Source organism: Chroicocephalus ridibundus, chromosome 1 (assembly GCF_963924245.1).
Source record: "Chroicocephalus ridibundus chromosome 1, bChrRid1.1, whole genome shotgun sequence".
Lineage (NCBI taxonomy): Eukaryota > Metazoa > Chordata > Aves > Charadriiformes > Laridae > Chroicocephalus > Chroicocephalus ridibundus.
The window spans coordinates 204,411,889-204,427,312 of NC_086284.1; the positions used below are offsets into that span (position 1 = coordinate 204,411,889).

The window sequence follows — 15,424 nt, forward strand, 5'->3', positions numbered from 1 at the left end:
ATGCAAATATTCTCACAACCCAGTCCCGCCATTACGCTGCGTGTTTTAACAAGCTGGCACTGCTGTTTTCCTTCTGAGGGAATGTTGCACTTTGACCAGAATTTCTGAAGCTACGAAAATCATCGTGCGTTTACTGTATTCTAAGAATACATCATATTATCGTCCCCTATTTAAAGGCACTAAGGCAGGCAAGCTAGCCTACACTGCCAACGTGCGAGACGATCCTCATCATCGTCTTGTAGAAAAATCTGTTAACTCATCTCCCCTCTTTCACGAGCAAGTCAAGTCTCCAGCATGTCCTAGTGAAATTACTTAACAGCTATTCCCTGCTCTGCCCCTCCCTGGTGCTGAGCAGGCTTCATACCGTGCAATAACAAAGGAGTAGGCTTTACTGGAAAGGGAAATTCACACATGAAGAATCACAATCTATGCCTGCAATTTCCTCACTACGCAAATTTGCTTCCGATCTTAGTGAGAAGATACAGACTCTGCACTTGGCGGAAGCATCAGTCAAGTCAGCCTGCAGAGACAAACAAAATGATTCTCTATGTGTTGCAGAGGATTCAAAGAAACCACAGTTAAAGTGGGCAGAGAAGATAGGTGCTGGAACAGGATTTCAGTTATATAGCTTCAAAACAAACAAAAAAAAAAAATCAGGGAAGCAAGGTCCTGTCCTTACTACACTACATAATTGTGCTTTAAAGAACTACCTCAACTCCACTCAGAGTAGCTTAAGGAGAAGTCGGATAACTTAGGAGCAGATATGGCAAAGCAGCTGCTTGGACACAATGACTGGAGCCATAACATTCCTTAGCCCAGAGGAAACACCAGACAGGCTTGCCTGCTGTCCTGCACTGGAGACAGCACTGAAGTCAACTTAGCATGGGTTCATTTTCCACGTCTTCTCTGCCACCACGTGTATAGGAGCACACCATAAAGAGGTACAAGATAAACCTAGAGAATCTGAGAGCACTTTACCAAGAAACTTTCTAAGTCATCCTGCATCAGTGAGTATGCAGATTTTTGTAATCTAGCTAGAAGTATCCGAGTTGTTCATCTGTTTCTTTAATCCCACTTATACAGACCTGGGACAGACAGCTGATACCTCCCCCCTGCCCATCTCACCACACGCGCCTCAGAAACACCAAGTATAAAATTTGGAATCCCCTGCTACAAAAGTAAAGTATTACAAATACAACAGCTGTTATTATTATTACAAGCTAAAAAAAAAAGAAAAAGCATCGCGTAAACGTCACTCAAGCCCAGAGCGACAGCAACTCCGACACACCGGAGGGGCTCGGGCAGTCGCCGCTTGCTCCGACAACTTGGAAGCGACGCCGTTATCGGCGCCGGTGGGCGTCCGACCATCCTGTCCCACACCCGCGAGCGGACCCACGCCGGAATCCCCTCCCGGGGGCCTCACACCGCCGCCGGCCGACCCCCACGCTGCTGCCCAGGTCGAGGGAGGCCCCGGGAGGCGGCGGTCAGATCGGAGCCCACACGCCCGTGCGGGCTGCCGCCGCCGCCCTGAGGCGGGCGCAGGCCCGCAGCCCGGCACCGGGCAGCCACGGGACGGGACAGGCCGCGCCGCGGGACGGGACGGGACAGGACAGGCCGCGCCGGCCGCCTCTCCCCCGCCCTCCCCTACCTCTTGCTTCTCTCGCCGTTACCCAGCGCGGCGGGGGAGGCCGGAGAAGGGAGGGGAACCGCAACGCCGTGCTCGGCGCCCGCCTCCCTGACCATGGCAGCGCCCGGGGCAGGCTGGCTCCGCCACCGACACCCGGCGGCGGCGGCAGGCACAGGCCGACGGGAGCGGCGGCCCGCGCGCATGCTCGCCGCCTCACGGGCATGCGCCGCCCGCGGCAGCGCGGCACCGGCTCAGCGGCAAGGAATAGGCGAAAACACGCGCGTTTAGGGAAAAATGGCTGTTGTTCCCCGCTTGCGCGGCGCGGAGAGGCCCGCAGCGGATCCCTCAGGTGTCTCGGGACCCGCGGCCGCCTGCGGCGCGTCCCCAGTGTCATCACTGCGCTACAGCCCGGCTGGCAGCGGCGATACTGTTGTAGGGGCTTTGGGTATAAAAGCAGGTAATGCATGAGAAGAGGCAGTATCTTCTCTGAGCTTAACTAGGAGCGGAAAGGCTTTAAGACATTGGGCTATAACAGTGGGGAAAAGGCAGATGTTAAGCTCACGAGCCAGTCTTCAGATCTGAAGCGAAAAAAAGTAAGAGAGCTCATTTGTGCCCCAAATACCTGTTCTTTTCCCTGTGTTGGTGGAGCCAATATAAAGGCGCTGCCTCTCACCACAGACCTTACCCCCTTAGTAACAGCACTGTTAGTTTATCTCCAGATGTTTTCCTTACAACTCATTCTCCTCTATGCCGGCATCCCCTGTAGTCTTTACAACTATGCTGCTACCAAAACAGACTTACAAAGTCAATTATGAGGTTATATTATGTGACTGCCACCGTGCCTGCAAGTTCACGAGTAGCTGAGCCAACGTAAACATCACCCTACAGCCAAAAGGCGAGCTCTCCGATACCTTTGGGAAGCACTAACATCTTAGGTGACACTAAAATTATTCAAGGAGAAGTACTCCATATAAGATTTTTTAAAAATAATTAAAAAAATTATACCAAACATTTATATTGATAGATCAGAAAGGACAGAGACTGAAGACTCCAGTAATTTTTGATAATGAGGCAAGCAAGTAAAACCCACACCCCAGAAACACAGTGGTGAGTTTCACAGCATTAGTACAGATTGTCTCTTTTTAGTGCTTTAGAGGAAAAAGTAGATCCATGACAAAAGAGTCATAAGTAGCATGCCAGAGTATATACAATTTGAAGAAAACAAATCTTTGTCTGGTTATCTACAGCATTTGAGCACGAAAGGAACCTGAAAATGACAAAGTTGTATTTTTGGCTTTTTAGGGATAGGCAGACAGTGGGTTTCAAGGAAGGAAAGAAGACAGCAACACGCTGATGTTGCCACTGAGTTCTGATCAGTCTGTTTTGATCATTTTGGCAACTATAACAATAACTGGATCAGAGAGTCAGAAAGGAAAAGGGGGTGAGAGAACGATACCAGAAGAGGTAAGTAACTAGGCCAAAAATACGTTTATCTGTGCATGCGTTCCCTCATCTCAGAAAGCGCAGACAGCTTTAGGTACAGCACTGAAAGTTCTTATATTGATGTGCCAATGGTTGTAGGGTATAATTCAGCAGCCAGAGATTTTGCTGGCTAAGCCCTATTTTCCCTTGAAATGCTCTCAGCACTGGGGCCTGGAAAGAGCAACCGATACATCTGGTTATTAGCTGTGCATCAGAGATGCTCAACAGATGTTCTCACAGGCTGTGAACTAAAGCAATCCAATCTGCTCACAGACAAAAATGGTTTTGGCGTTAGTGCTCAGTGCCGCATTGAGATGCCTCTTACAGAGAAGTGGCATGGGACAGAACTGCTTGCAGCTTTGCACCATTACAGTCGTATTTTTAACTACAGATGTCTCTATAGGATTTTACAAGAGAAAACGCAGTAATCATTTTTCAGAAATTCAGAAAAATTGAGAAAATTATATAGCGCATTACACTGACATTATATATTTGACTGTACTGTGCTAAAGCGACGCAACAGTGATCATACTGCATCCATCACGTACCAGACTATTCCAGTTCAAACTGTGCTCCTTTCCTTATACCCCTGCGTGTTCGTTTTCTGCTCTCCCGATCACACCTCAGTGGTGGCAGCCTACGAGCACCTGCCTGAAGGGAGCAGGGAAGGAGGAAAAACCCAGCTGCCACGCAGGCGAGCCAAGGGGCTGGCCCGCTGCTGCTGCTGCTTTATACACATTTGTTTCACTACGGTATTTAACAAGATCCCAAAGCACCCTGAGACTTAAGTGCAGTCATCTATGTAAAAATACAACTGCCTTGCCAAAAACCCCAGCACTTCTTAACACTGATGATTTATGAAGTCCCTTGATGTGTGCAAAGAGGGGAAACCACATAAGATGTCTCATATCTGTACAGTTTAGCAAACCACAAATGAAGCAGGACAGAAAGAAAAAGAAAAAAAATCCCAGGAATATTAGGCTACGAAGGATGTTGATATCAAAGTAACGGAGAAGACGGTAGACCAAACAAGAGGAGAAAACGTAAACACGCACAGATTCCCCACCTGCGCTTCAACACACTTCAGCGTCGACATGCTGGAAACCATATGTGATACACACAATTAAAAACCTGGCTAAAGTGTTTTGAGACTAAACCCAGGCCGTTTTCTGCCGCTACAGTCGCCTGCACAGGTGTTTCACGACGGCTTGAAAAGGCGCTTTGAAACCGTTCAGCGAGAAAGGGGCCGGGTCGCAGGAGCGCCCGGGGGTCGCTGGCAGCGGGGATGGAAGCAGCGGGGATGGAAGCAGCGGGGATGGAAGCAGCGGGGATGGAAGCAGCGGGGATGGAAGCAGCGGGGATGGAAGCAGCGGGGATGGAAGCAGCGCGGAGGGGGTGAGGCGAGGCGGGGGTTGGGGAGGGTGAGGGAAAGCAGCCGCTTTACCGGAACGTGGAGGCATCGAGGTGGCATTTAGGCAGGAGAAGGAAATGCAGGTGCAGAAGAGCACATATGGAGATGAGGGGGTGGGAGTGGCGGGGAAGGGGGTGGAGGGGAAGAAAATCAGTCCTGGGGGTCGGGCGGTGAGGACTGCAGGGACTGGGAGGGGTAGAGGGCGAGGGTGGCGGCCACCAAGGGACAGTGAAGGCGTTGAGGGGCGAGAGTAAGGGAGAGCGGGCCCCGGAGCAGCCGCCGGACACCACAGAGCGGCGATGGCGGCGGGAGGTCCCCGCGGCCAATGGGAAGGAACCACGCTCGCAGGAACCAGAGCGGAGAGGCAGCCGGAAGGGGGCGCCGCCTCCTGTTGAACCCTCGCCGGGCGCTGGGGGGAGCTGGGCGCTGCCGTCGGTGACCCGCAGCCGCGATGGTTGGCTGCGTCCGCCCTGTGCCCGGTGAGAGCCGCGGGCCCTCTCGGAGCTGGCTGATCTGCGCTCCCGCCGTTCCCGCCTTTTACCTCAGGGGCGGCTGCTTCTGACGCCTTTTTGCTTCAGGTAGCGGAGCTGTTCGATCACAGAGGGATTTCGGCCTTTGTGCGTCCCCCGTTTTAGCGGATGCTTAAAACCGGTTATTATAGTCACAGGTTGCCACGGATCTGTGTCTCCTGCCGGTGAAGTAGCCCCGTGCCGGCCTGCCCGGCGCAGGGCTGGCGGTCGCCGCCGGGCCTGAGGCGGTCGCCAGCCCTTCCCGCGGCCAGAGGTGCGGCTTCCTTGCCCAAAACCTGGACAGTCACGTCCCTCCATGTGTAGGAGTTTGGTTGTGGTGGTATTTGTTCACAGTCTCCCGTTTTTGTGGTGCATCTGTTGCTGGTTTAAATAAAAACAGGAGGGGCACGAAAGGAGGCCTTGGTCTCTGTTCTTCTACGTCGTTTTTTTCAACTCGGTCCCACTCTGGTCTTTTGAGAAATCCTTTTTAAAATGATCATTGTGAAAATTTCTTTTCATAGGGTCTCAGACAGCAGACCAGTTCACTGAAAGGAAAAATATGTTAAAGCTACTTACCTTATTTACCATTAATTCATTGTGTAAACAGGATCACTGCTGTACAGAAAAAACACTTTTAATATGTAATCCAAAATTATTTACTTCTACAGATCTTTTTAAAGAGAAATTAATCCTAATTCTTCTTTTGAATATTTCTGTGACTTAGCTAACATTTAGAATTCAATTTATACAGCTGCTTCATAAGCCTCATACTTCACTCACAGGGGAGCTGGCATAAGTACTGTAGCCGAGTAAAGCACTCTAAAAGCTGCGGTTAAAAATATTGTGGTGTAATCTTGTTGGTTTTCTTCTTTTTCTGAGGAATTTAAATTGCTTGGTGTAGACAGATAACTGATGCGAAGTTGTGTCTTTCATTCAGGGGAGATTTGCTGTATGTTGTTGATAGATTGTATGGTGTGTGTGGGGAGGAAGGGAACATCAGTCACTGAGCTGAATTCCTGTCTAGATTACAAATGTCAGGTTAGTAATAAATCCTGATCTGTCACCACTTGGCTATTTTTAGTAATTAGATCATGATTACAAAGCAGAAATATTTTTATAATTGATTAAGTTACATGAAAACACTAATCCTTTCGCATAATGGCTTCTTGAATCGTCTAAACATTCAGGATAAGACCAGCAAGTATCAGGAGGCAAAGATACTTACACTAGCATATATTGTGACCTTCAGTATTTCTTTAATTTTAGTGTTCTGTTTTCCATTCTTTGGAACACAGTTTTCTTGGGAAAAGCACATGAACATTAATAAATAGGTTTCTCAAAGTTTCTTTGAAGTTGCATTCACAAAACCCCATATTTTTTACTCCTTTGCTACAAGTTTGCTGTGTCCCAGCATAAAGCTTATTCTTGAAAAGTGTTACTGGTCTTAAAACCCTGGATGGTAGGAAGGATTTGGGCTTCTGCAGGGCTACCTGGTTGAGAACGGTGTTAGCTGGCGCAGTGTGGGAGTATGAATGATTTGCCTTTGACAGAGGAAAAGGCGTTGTCCCAAAGCAGGGTCATTTACCCAGTGTGCAAGATGCCAATGTACACAGCATTGCTATTTGTTAATTGTGTAAAAGACACTGAAGTCTTTTTCACGGTTTGCGAGAGATTTGGATAAGCCTTATGTGAGCTGATGTTGGTACTAGGATATATTAATAAATAACAAGTTTGACATGGTCTTACTAATATTTTATCAAAGTTTTTCAAGTTGTCGTGACCCTTGTGGTATTAAAAATATACTAGTAGCATGCATGTAAGTTGATGCTTAATCAGCAGAACAAGGTTCCTCAAACTTATTGTGAAATCTGTGTAGGTAAGTATGCATGTTTGACTGTTTGGGCATTACAAGAAATAAATCTTTAGAGTTTTCTTGAAAATTATTCCTTTGATGTTCTGCCAGGCCAAACAGGTTTTAAGAAAATATTGGCAAATTGCTAGAGAGGTTTTGCTCTATAAGAGTATTGTTTTGATTTTAATGATACAGAACACTAACTCCATGTTTTGGTGTTTGTTTTTTTTTTATTTTACCATGCCTCTTGCTTTCTGTAACAATTTGAGTATGCTTGGTGAGAGCTGAACCTAGCAAAAATAACAACTGTTAATAATTAAGTTTTATCCAGTCTAAGTGTAATCTGGTAAACACTAGGGTTTCAATTAATTTTCAGGACACTTCTGCAAGGCAATCTGAAAGGGTCAGGATACTCTTACGTGAGCACCTCAACATGCCCAGTAGGTCCAGTGCATCCCATCTCTTTAAACAGACGTTGTATTTCTGCACAGACCTGCTCACGCAGTGAATGGAGGCCCTGTGGACAGGCCTGTTTTTTCTCAGCCTCTGTTCCTGCACGACAATACTTTTTTTCCAAACTCCTAGCACACAGCACTTCTTTCATGTCCATCTGACTAAGCCACAACTTCCAGCTACAACTTCTGACATCTTCTCTGTAATCCCCTGCCCATCTCTCTTCACATCTTCCTAGCCCATTCCATGTCCCTAGGAGTACCTGTGGACCTTCTCAAAACATTACATCTTTTCCCTGCCAGGGTACCTGAATCAGCTGCTTCTCTTCCCACTGCCACCCTCTCAATCCCCAGCTTCAAACTGACCCTGGCTTCTCCAAAGCTCTGATCCTTTTCTACCCTGTTTTCTGTTGCAGGCTGCTTACCCTTCAAGATACAGCAGAGACTCTGAAATGCCGTCTGGCTCGGTGTTCACAGACACCTTCTGCCTTAACTCCACTGCAGGGAGCTCAGGGTAATGGTCACAAACTATCTGGTGAGAAAGGATGGGCAACGTGTGAGCAAACAGATTGCAGTCGAAATGTGCTTCGTGCAGATGGTCAGCAAGGGAAAGATTCCTTCCTGCCACCTTCTGCCAAAAAGCAACTGCTTCAATAATGGTGTTCGAAAGCAAGAGGTATTTCCTTCTCTCCAGGTTTGTTGCTGGCATTTTCTGTACTTGGCTGGGTTTCCATCATACCCAGCTGCTCCTTAGTGATGACACCACTTCCCTTCCTTATGACAAGGTGAGATCAGGAAAGTGAAGGCATTAATTTTTCTGCTTTCTCCCATCTGGTGCAATTAAGTACTTGAGAGAAAGATAAAGCAGAGGTTATATATTCTTCATCCTGGACAAATTATATAAAACTGTGCACCAGTTCCCAACTTGCTGGCATGCAGTGTTGTTACTGTACTGTTGTGACGTTGGTTATATTGTTAGGGTCCAGACGAAATCTAATCATTCCCCTCATTTATTTTGTGTGTGACTTATGCATGATGCTTTCTGTGTTTGTACAGGTTCCAGATGTTACAGAATAGACACAGATAAAATTAAAAAGCTGATAGCCAGCCATCATTCTGTCATACTTTTAGGTAATTAACATGTATATGTTGATAGATTTAAATACTCCCCAGAAGCCTTTGTAGTAAACTTCATTTGGGACTGAAAATGGAGACTCTCCAAAATGTCAGTTTAGCTGTTTATGTTGCCAAATTAGGCAAAAGAAGGTATGTTGTCATGGTTTTCACTTCAGTAGAGTTGACTTTCTTACTAGCGGCTGGTATAGTGCTATGTTTTGGGTTTGGGATGGGAATACTGTTGATAGCCCACTACTGATTTTGGTTGTTGCTAAGCAGTCAAGGCGTTTTCTGCTCCTCACACTGCTCTGCCAGTGATTAGGCTGCGAGTGCACAAAGAGTTGCAAGGGGGTACATCCAGGATGGCTGACCCCAACTGACCAAAGGTGTATTCTATGCCATATGACATCATTCTCAGCATATAAAGCTGGGGGGGAAAGAAGGAAGGGGGGAACGTTTGGAGTGATGGTGTTTGTCTTCCCAAGCAACTATTACACTTGATGGAGCCCTACTTTCCTGGGGATGGCTGAACACCTGCCTGCTGATGGGAAGTAGTGAAAGAATTCCTTGTTTTGCTTTGCTTGCCTGCACAGCTTTTGCTTTACTTATTAAACTGTCTTTATCTCAAACCAGAAGTTTTCTCAATTTTACCCTTCCGATTCTCTTCCCCATCCCATTGTGGGGGGAGTGAGCAAGTGGCTGCATGGTGTTTATTGCCAGCTGGGGCTGAACCACAACATACGTCTAGCTGTTCTAACGCCTGTCTGCTCTGTGCTTGCTGTCTTCTGCAACCAGGGACCTCATGGGTGACCACAGGAGAGGGGCTGTGTGAGAGTGCTGTTCTGGTGACAGCCAGACACCACGTGTATTACAGGTGTTGCTGACTACAGATGGAAAATGTCAGATTTCCCAGTTTGACCGTGCATACCTTTCTGTTTCTGCAGCTTCCTGAACCTTTATTAATTTCAGTTTAAACAGACTTTTTCAGATTTCTAATGATTTTGTGCTACTTTTTTTTTCAAGTTATATGAGAAAGAAACCATTTCTTCCAGTCAACAAAATAATGAGAGAGAAAAGTGATTCTTTTTCAGTCCATCTCACTTTTACTAACTAAAATTAACTAAATGAACCAAAATTATTTTATTCCAGGTCAATCTAAAACATAATATTTAAATTTTCAGTTCTTGTAAAAAGTAAGGGGAAACTATGAGGGCAGACTTCTTTCATTTCAGAGACCCATAGTTTGGGTGCTCCCCAGGATGGTGGAAGAGCTGGTATCACTTCGTGCTTCCAACCGGAGGACCAGAGCCAGTGGCTCCCATGGGAGCTCTCTAACCATTGGGCTTTGGTGGCTGGGCAGGGGATGCTCTTGCTGCTGCTGCTGCTGTTGTCCTCCAGAAAACACATTTTTCTCTCCACTGTTTTCTGTCCTCAAACTGAAGCTGCAATCCTTCTGTCTGTCAGGTTCTCCTCCCAGCGGTCTCAGTTCCCTAGGGTTTTTTGGGAGCTTGTGGAATTGACTGTTTTCCCTTTGTTCTTTAAAATGTAATCTCCTGGGTTTTGATTTTTGTTTGTTTCCCCCCAAAAAAACCCAAACTAACCCAAACATAAACCTTAGTTCTCAAACAGGCTACAGTATGGAAGGTTTCTGCATTGGTAACAAAACATTTCTAAGCCAGTAGGCCACAAAGGTTCCTCAGGGGCTAGAGAGCTCTGAGGATAATTCCTATCTGAGCTCAGGATAATTCCTAAACATCAATTTAACCTTTGCAGAAGAATTTGCTATAACCTAGAGAAAAATACTTAGGATAATTTAGGCTGACAGGTATGGAAAAATCTAATAACAGGGATTTAAAACAGAACACTGCCACAAATTTTGTGTGAATGAAAATAGGACAGTCTTTTCTTGGCACTTTCAACAGTACAGATACCATTAGCAGAATAAGAGCGCTGTTATGTGCTATTAACAGGTGCTGTGGTAGGAAAAGCTTTCCACTGAGAAGATTCATTATTTTATGTTTCAGAGGAGTGGCTGTCATGGAAAAGCTGTTGCTGTTATCCTAGCTCTGTATATATTGTCCTCATACAAATTGTATTTTAAAGCTATAGTAGAGTTTTAATCCCTGGTTTACTAAGAAGTTTCTTTGGTCTTTGTTTGCCAAAATATAGCTTGATATTTTAAAACAAAGTATGATTGACTCTTTAAAAGCATGTAGGTAAATCTAATTCAACAACTGCTCTTCATGCTGCTCAAGTCAATTTGTTGGCAGAGCTGGAAGTTCTGTACCCTCTAGCCTGTGTTGTATGTACTTTACGATTTTTGTTTTCTTAAAGAAAGCAATTGAACAAATGTCTTTAAAAAAAATCTTTGGTCAAATTGTCTCTAAAAATAGACATTTTTTTTAATAATGTGAAGCACCTTGGCTTTAATGGCTTGAAAAGAGCATCAGTTTTCTGAGACGCAAATCTTTCCATGTACCTAAAATAGTGAGATGTGCAAAGCAAATATTTGCTTTCAAAAATCTTTTCCAGTTTTCTTATTTGCAGACACTTTAGATTATTCCTGATAAAGTCATCAATATAAATATAGCTTCTCTTAACTCCTGGAAGTCTGATACAACTCTCCCTTTTTAGTGGACTCCCTGTTTTAGAAGAGAAAACTTGTACGGTTAATTCCTACAGTTGTGCGGTTTATGTATATAGCCTACAGTGCTTCCATTAAAGCCTCAAAATGCAGTTTTCTCCTCATAATCACGGAGGAAACTTGTATGCGGACTTAATGGGGCTGAATAAAGCCGGGACCCAGAAACTGTGCTCGGGAGGGTAAATCTGCTTTCCTTGATGTACTTTCCATTCGTTCCCCTGTGGTAGGTCAGTGGGGACACAGCAGAACACCCCGGGCAGCTGTTGGTGACAACACCACGTAGGAGCAAATACTCCAGGCTGAAGCACTTCTTCAGTCTGGGTCTTTGTTAGTGTCTCAAAATCTGTAGCAGAGCCAACACAGGTTCTCCAAACAGCTGTGGAAATGTTGCTGTGTGCAAGAAAAGAGCAGGGCATGCCAAGGGAGGAGAGTTATTTGTGGCTCCCCAGGCTGGGCGTTGCTTTGTGTTCCTGCCTGGAAGGCAGCCTTCATCAGGGGGACGCCAGTTCCATGGGGTTTTGCAGTTTATTATTCAAGTACAATAAATCATCACTAAAAAAATATACCTAAAAGCTCACCATAGCTATCATGACAATGTACAAAACAATATGGCTGTGCTGATCTAACAGTTCTCCACTGCTGGTGCTCTAGCTTCAGCCTTTGTCCACATACCTGGCATCCGTACTGCTGTGTCTCTGATCCCATGTGGCATGGTCCTACACCATCTGGACACACCAGCCAGAGCTGGATACTGGTAATGGGTTTTGTCAATACACCCAAGGCTTGATAAAGGGTGAAGCAGGCTTGGGGTTCATCCAGGAGGTCTAGTTGGGAGGGAAGCAGAGGGAGAGGGGCCAGAGGCAGCCCTGGAGACCAGACTGCAACACCTTGTGGAGGTTAGAAAAGCTCTTTTGCTTCCTTTTCCTCATACATGTCTTCAGTTGTTTCTTGCTGAACATGTTCCTTTTCTTTTTTTCTTTCTAGTTCCCTCTGCTGTGTTTTCATGCACAATAATCCGTTTTTTCAATTGAATTAAGGGAGAAGAATTTTTTCTAATTATTAGGCCAATAAGCAATGAAAAGTGTAAAATTTCAAGCACTTTAGTTTATTGATGTGAGAAGGTTCCTAGAAACAACCTTGTCCAATTGTACTGCATGAACTCACCAATTCTGAGTAAACTAACATTAGATCACAACAAAGTACCCGACAGACTTTTCATCCTACCAGTTGCACTGCCAGCTTGGAAGTGTCAGGACCTTAAGAAATAACAGGAAATGTTCTATCTTGAATATATATGTCTTGAATAGCACTTTGAAAATCACACTGATATTTAAAAAAAAATACAGTCTTTTTTTCTCTTTACTGTTGATTAAAACAATCAGCAACGCTGTGCCTGCCAGGGAGATGATATTCAAGTTGAAACTGGACTTCTTGATTGTGGTGAAAAAACCAAAGATTTCAAATATCTGACTTGCACACAAAAGGTGAAGGGTACCATGGGGTGCTGTGACTGTTACAAAATGAAGAAGTTTCTCATAAATTATAAACAGATTTTTCATCCTTTTGAAATGTGGAAAAGCTCATTTAAACAATTATTAAATACAATTTTTAAAGTAGCTGTTTGCTCCAGGATGCAAGATATGGAAGAGCAGCCAGCTGGTGGGATGCAGAGGCGAAGAAGCTGGGAGAGAAGGGGTGACCTCCCTCTCCCCCTCCCCCTGAGCTCCACAGCGTGTTCTTCTGCTGTCCTTATCTCTCTCCTGATCAGATCTGACAAATAAAATACTTCTCTTATTTTATTATAAGCTTATACTTCACTCTGTTTTTATTATTTAGTGTTATAGTCTCACAATGTGTAGAAAACAAAAGAAGTCTTTGCCTTTGAGAAATTACACTTTAAGCATAGGATATGCTTGAAGAAATGAGAGCAGAAACAAAAGAGGAGAGAGACAAATGTAGCATGATGGTTTTACTTTTCCGAGCCTCAGATTTCATTTATAATTTTGACCCGTTCTTTATGGACAGGATTCATCTCAGTACACTTTAATTGCTTAAAATAGAGGCATCTGTCCTAAACTGAGGAAATGGGCTACCCATAGCCAAAGGAAAGCAGCGGATACCTCCAAGGGGGGATTTACCCCTTTAAGGTAAGCGTCTAAAGAAGGTGGTAGGATAGACCCTGTAGGGATCCCTGTCTTTCTCCTTTGATTCTGAAGGAAGCCTGGGTGATTTGTTTAGATTAAATGCTTAATTTTCACATGGCAAGAATAATCCCAGGCTCAAGTAATTTTATTTCTTGTTGAAACTTTAAAGAAAACCAGAATTGTTTTTTATTTTTTCTGATGTTTTTCACATTTTCATTACAGGGGAAAAAATCTGTATACTCAAAGAAAAAATTTTATTCAAAATGTCCATTGGAGGAAAATGCGTACCTGTATGGGCTGACAGCAACTGCCCATCAACCGGCATCCCAGAGCCAGGCTGTGAAATGTGGCCGGTGCCCCTGCTCCTGCCCTCTTCCCTCGCTGCTGGTGGAAGGGAATATTATGCCGAAGTGCTAGCAGTTCCTGCCCTTTGTGTGTATTACGGATGTGCCTTGGGCCTAAGAAACAGCAACCGTAGGACCTGTGATGACTTGAAAAATCACGCACCAATGCTATCCACCCTCCAGCCAGCATAGGACAAACGATGCATTATAAATCCAGCTCCTTTACCAGTGGGGAGATTAAAGAAGCAAGAAAGAAGTTTCTTAATCCCTGCCTCAAGCAGTTTAAAACCTTCTTGCTTGGGGTCCTACATAAATCAAAACACAGGACCGGCTATATTCTGCAAATAAATCTTCCTTGATATTTACTTCTCACATAACTTCTCTGTAACAAAATCTGAATTCCCTACCAAATATGCTAATAAAACGTCAACCGTTCTATAATTTAGTAGCATCATAATACTTTCTTCAGTTGTATGTCTCTCTTTGAGAGAGTACTTGATATACTGCTTACACCTAAAAAGTAAAATTAATATCTTAATATATCATTTAGTCTATTATTTCTTAATATTGAAACTCACTAAATATAAACCATCTGTACAATAATTAATCATGCATGAATGCAAACAAAATGTAGATTAAATCAGCCTAAAAAAAGACTCCCACAAGTAATTTCCACATGCATTGAGGAAAATAATTTCAAAAAATGGAAGTATATGAATTATTTCTGCTAGAGTGAGCAATCGTAGCAATGGCAGAGGACACTTAGTACTGAGCATTGCAATAGGATTAAAGAACATGTTTGGGTTTTTTTCCTGAAAGAATAGGAATTACCAAAAAAAAGCGATGATTAGTTTATAAAACATATTTTGCCCATACAGAAAACCTGTTCGAGGATGTGATGATACTTTACGGACAATCATGAATTAAGCCTTACAAGCAGGCAGAGAACTGGTAACAAATATATCACAGCTGAAAACATGTACCCAAGACAACCTGCCATGCCAACAACTGGAATCAAAGTGCCACAGGTTTCAATAAAGACACCAAAAACAATCGGCCGTCTCTGTGCATGAGCCACATCGGAGCTGTTCCATCACCACATGTCCTGCCACCACGCTGGATGCCACACACCACTCTGCCCCTTGCTTGCTGCCATGGGCACTTACAGGCACAGCCTGTGCTGAAATGCAAAGCTGTGACTCAGGTTGCCATGTTGTCTTTAACTTTAAATGGAAAAAAACCCAAAACCTAGTGCTCACGGCAGTGACCCAGAGCTTGAGCTAATTTGAAGCTGCCTCATACGTCCACACGGGTGCGATCACAGCTCTCAGGTAGGCATGTTTGCGGTCACCTCAAAACCCCAAATTGGCCCTTCCAGACCGTTTGCACCCCAATTGTGAGAAGTCATGCCCATGTTCAGATAAACCAGTACCACTAGACTTTTGATGTTAAGTAGATGTAAAGACTCTGATGTTTCATTGCAAGCTGGACCGACTGAACAGTTGTTTAATTAAACAATTAAAGAGTTGTTTGTTAAGAATTCCAGCCTTCTGTTTTCTGTTGCATGAACTTTTTCTGCTGTGAACTTAACCTGTCACAATTTTCTTTCACTTCACATATTTGCTGATGCCAGAAGCTCCGGCAGAAAGGGTTCACAAATCAAGCCTTTGGCAGGTTGCAGGCTGGGTCTCATTCTCACCTACACCTCGGTGCCTCGGGGGACGCGCTGTCTTCTCCAGCTGAAGCGCATAGGTATGTCTTTGCTTGCTTCCCTCAGTCAGCTCTGCTCATTTCCAGCTGAAACACTTGGCTGTCTGAAACCCAGGTAAGAGCTCTTCAGTAT

The 15,424-nt window shown here is 44.6% G+C and overlaps 2 protein-coding genes across 3 annotated transcripts in view; one reads left to right on the top strand and one right to left on the bottom strand.

The window, feature by feature from the left end:
* ERGIC2 (ERGIC and golgi 2) overlaps window positions 1-4,606 on the bottom strand; it is a 28,246-nt gene extending 23,640 nt beyond the window's left edge. The window contains exon 1 of one of the 2 annotated variants that reach the window (XM_063323412.1): window positions 4,554-4,606. The gene's annotated coding sequence lies outside the window, so the exon portion shown is untranslated. Of the gene's footprint in view, window positions 1-1,648; window positions 1,821-4,553 lie in introns of those variants that run through there. The other variant, XM_063323411.1, reaches the window with a different exon arrangement.
* A 10,699-nt stretch (window positions 4,607-15,305) lies between these two features.
* The window catches only part of LAMB4 (laminin subunit beta 4), a 42,994-nt gene continuing 42,875 nt past the window's right edge, over window positions 15,306-15,424 (top strand). Inside the window, exon 1 of the mRNA XM_063323414.1 lies at window positions 15,306-15,333. The gene's annotated coding sequence lies outside the window, so the exon portion shown is untranslated. The remainder of the gene's footprint in view (window positions 15,334-15,424) is intronic.